Source organism: Marmota marmota, unplaced genomic scaffold (assembly GCF_001458135.2).
Source record: "Marmota marmota marmota unplaced genomic scaffold, marMar, whole genome shotgun sequence".
In the NCBI taxonomy this organism is placed as follows: domain Eukaryota; kingdom Metazoa; phylum Chordata; class Mammalia; order Rodentia; family Sciuridae; genus Marmota; species Marmota marmota.
Window position 1 is genome coordinate 6798647 of NW_026000001.1, and position 3132 is coordinate 6801778.

General features: G+C 45.0%; 1 protein-coding gene across 1 annotated transcript in view; it reads right to left on the reverse strand.

Moving 5' to 3' along the window:
- Ptdss2 (phosphatidylserine synthase 2) overlaps nt 1–3132 on the reverse strand; it is a 34294-nt gene that overhangs the window by 23566 nt on the left and 7596 nt on the right. The gene's annotated exons all lie outside the window — the stretch shown is intronic.

The window sequence follows — 3132 nt, forward strand, 5'->3', positions numbered from 1 at the left end:
TGGGAGGACGCCGCCGGTTGCTAGGTGACGGAGAGGCCCACGCGCGCCCGCCGCGGCATTGGTGTCTTAAAATCTAGGCCAGAGAACACAGTGGGTCACCCCAGAATCACAGGTGTCAGGGGGCGTCCCGCGGCGCCGACGCGCGGGTCGGCTTTGGTCAGAGCCGCTGTGAACGCTGAAGGGCCACGAAATGAAGCGAGAGGAGGCTGCTGCCGGGTGTCGGGGTCCTTCGAGGAGGTGGAAACGCTCCAAGTGCGCCACGGTGGTAGCTGGACGCCTCAACTCGGTTATTAATTGTTACTATTATTGTTCTGAGGATTGAACGCAGGGTGGCTGAGCCACAGCCCCGTTCCTTTTTATTTTTTATTTTGAGGCAGGGCCTCCCTAAGGTGCCACCTTGCGATCCTCTTGCCTCAGCCTCCAGAGCTTCTGGGGTTACAGGTGTGCACCTGGGCTCCGGGTTCACACCTGCCCACTTGAAAGTGAAACGGAGCTCCCTTTTGAAGAGAGTGGGGTGGGGCTCACCTGATCCCCAGGCCCTCAACCGAGGAGGGGGCATAAAGAAGCTAGCAGCTCAGGCTCGGTGGGGCGACTGGAGGGTCCTGTTTCAACAGGAGACATGGCAAGATTGTTGATAATGCAGCATCAGGAATCTGACGATGCAGATGAAGATGTGCAAGAGATTGGGGCCTCTTGCTAAGAATTTCGTCGCATTTATTTATTTATTTTCTGTGCTGGGGATGGAACCCTGACCCTCCTCCTTAAGCAAAGGCATTGAGCCACATCCTCGGCCCTCCTACGAAAATTGGATCCTTTCCTCAGTGGTTAAAAGTAAGAGGTGATCTGGAAGGTATTCCCAGGAAGATAGGATTCAGAAAGAAAAGGTGTTAAGTCCAAGAAGGGCGATTCCGAGGGCAGTGACGATGTAAAGAAGATGAGAAAAATATGCAAAAGCTTCTAACAGATGCTCAGGGACAGGAGGGTGGCACCCACCAGGAAAGCACTTCCCAATGGGAGACATCAAGGAAAGCAACCGTGGCAGTTCCAAAAAGGAAAATGGTCAAGAAGTCCAAACTCTAGAGGAGAGAAACCCCACCAAGCCCAGGGGAAGGGGAAGGGGAGTGGGTCACCCCAGAATCAAAAGAAAAGACTCCTTATCCCAAAGAAGATACCTGCAAGTGCCCCTCCCCCTCAAACCTGGGGAGGGTTGAAAGCAATGGTGAATTTGTTAGCAGAGGGTCAGACTGAGAAGGCAGGGTGCAGGCTTCTCGCCTCCAGCAGCCAGGGGAAGGCAGGAGGCAGACCGTCTCCCCATTCTGTACCCTGAGCCCTAAAATAAAATTAATTTTCAGAAATATGTTCCAAAAGCTAACTTTCACCAGAAAATACTGTTGAAATTTACTTCATTATAATATCAAAATTTGGGGGCCATGGGGATGGGAAGGATGGTAAAATGAGACAGACATTATTAACCTATATACATGTGTGATGACACTACTGGAGTGACTCTGTACCATGCACAGCCAGAGGAATGAGAAGTTGTGCTCAAAATGCATTCTACTGTCATGTACAACTAATTAGAATAAATAAAAATACTGCCAAAATATCCCTCTAAAAAATAAATAATTTGTAATTAAAAAATGATGTTTACATGTTATCTGGCATTTGTGTGTCTTAAAATCTATGCCAAAGAACACAGATGTGAGAGGCAGCTCCTAGCTTTTGGAAGGGTAAGGCAGTCACTGACTGACCAGGTACAAGGAGAAGTGGAATTGGAATTGTGTGTAGATACAGTTTCTAGTCACTGGAGGCATGGCAAACACAGAGTCACACATTTAAAGAACATAATTTTATGGGTTCTGTTAAGCTGGGTCAGGTGTTGGGAGATTTCTGTCAACATTCAAAGTCAGATTTGATTATGTTACTTTTGTCCTGAATTCATGTGAGAGATGATTTTAAATTCAAGAAAGCCCTAAGTTTTGATTGCTGTATCATTGTTAATTCATTCTGGTGAGGTTCCCACATTATGTTTTTCCTTTCTTATTTGCAAATCTTGCAGTTTTCTACTTGGTGGTTGGAATTCTGAAGTCGGCTTCCCCTTGAGCACACCAGGTTTCCTTACTTTCTTATTTTCTGACCCCCTCCCCCAAGGTTGGGTGAGGGCTACAAGGACTGGATGTGAGGTCAAAGGCAACATATGACCACTCTAGTTTTACATGAGATTCTCCTCCATTTCTAAAGACCCAGAGCCCAGGGAAGGAGAGATAGTGCTTGAAATCATGCAGAGTGGTTATCTTTCCATCTGCACTGCTGTGTGTAGTTTTGCTTCCAAGTCTTATTTGAGATGGATTATTCTTACTTGGTCTTGGAGGTGGCCTCGGCAACATCTATTGGATTCCTGTATTGTTGTGATTTGGTTCTCTCTTATTTCCCTAACAATTCTAGAAAAATGGAACAGTGCTTTCTTAAGACTGTAGCTCAATATATACTCATGCTATTAATGAGTGGCAGTGAAGGACAGGTGGATAGGAGGATGGACAGACACCTGGAGGGTAGAACCATAAAGCATGTTGAGTTTTCCTACTAGTTTCATTATTAGCTGTGCAGTAAAGATAACAAAATCTAACAAGTATTTTGAATTTATAAAACATATACATTCAAAATATATTTTAAATAAAAATGGCCTGGAGAATAAAAAATAATAATATCAAAACTTCCACCCAGGGAAGAGCTGAAGCCTCATTTCCATGGGAAATACACAGGAGCATGCTGTCAGACTGTCTGGGCCATCATTCCCAGCTGGGTCTGGGAGAATGCCTTCCCTCCTGTATCTGCACTCCCTTTCCAAATGACCTGCAGCTGGCCCTGGCATCACAGGGTCCAGCTCTGGGAGTGATTGTTCCTGACCTTATTTGCAGCAAATAATTCTCAGTGCTCTGTTCTGATTCAGTTCCCACCAAGAGGCAAACCCATTAAATCTGATGACAGTTTGGAGAGATTTTTTTTAATTTAATTTTTTTTTTTTTTTTTTTTTTGTAGTTGTAGATGGACAGCATGCCTTTATCTGTTTTTTAAGGGTTTTTTTTTTTTTTTTTTCAACCTTAACTAGAATTATCCTTTTCACTTTCTAGG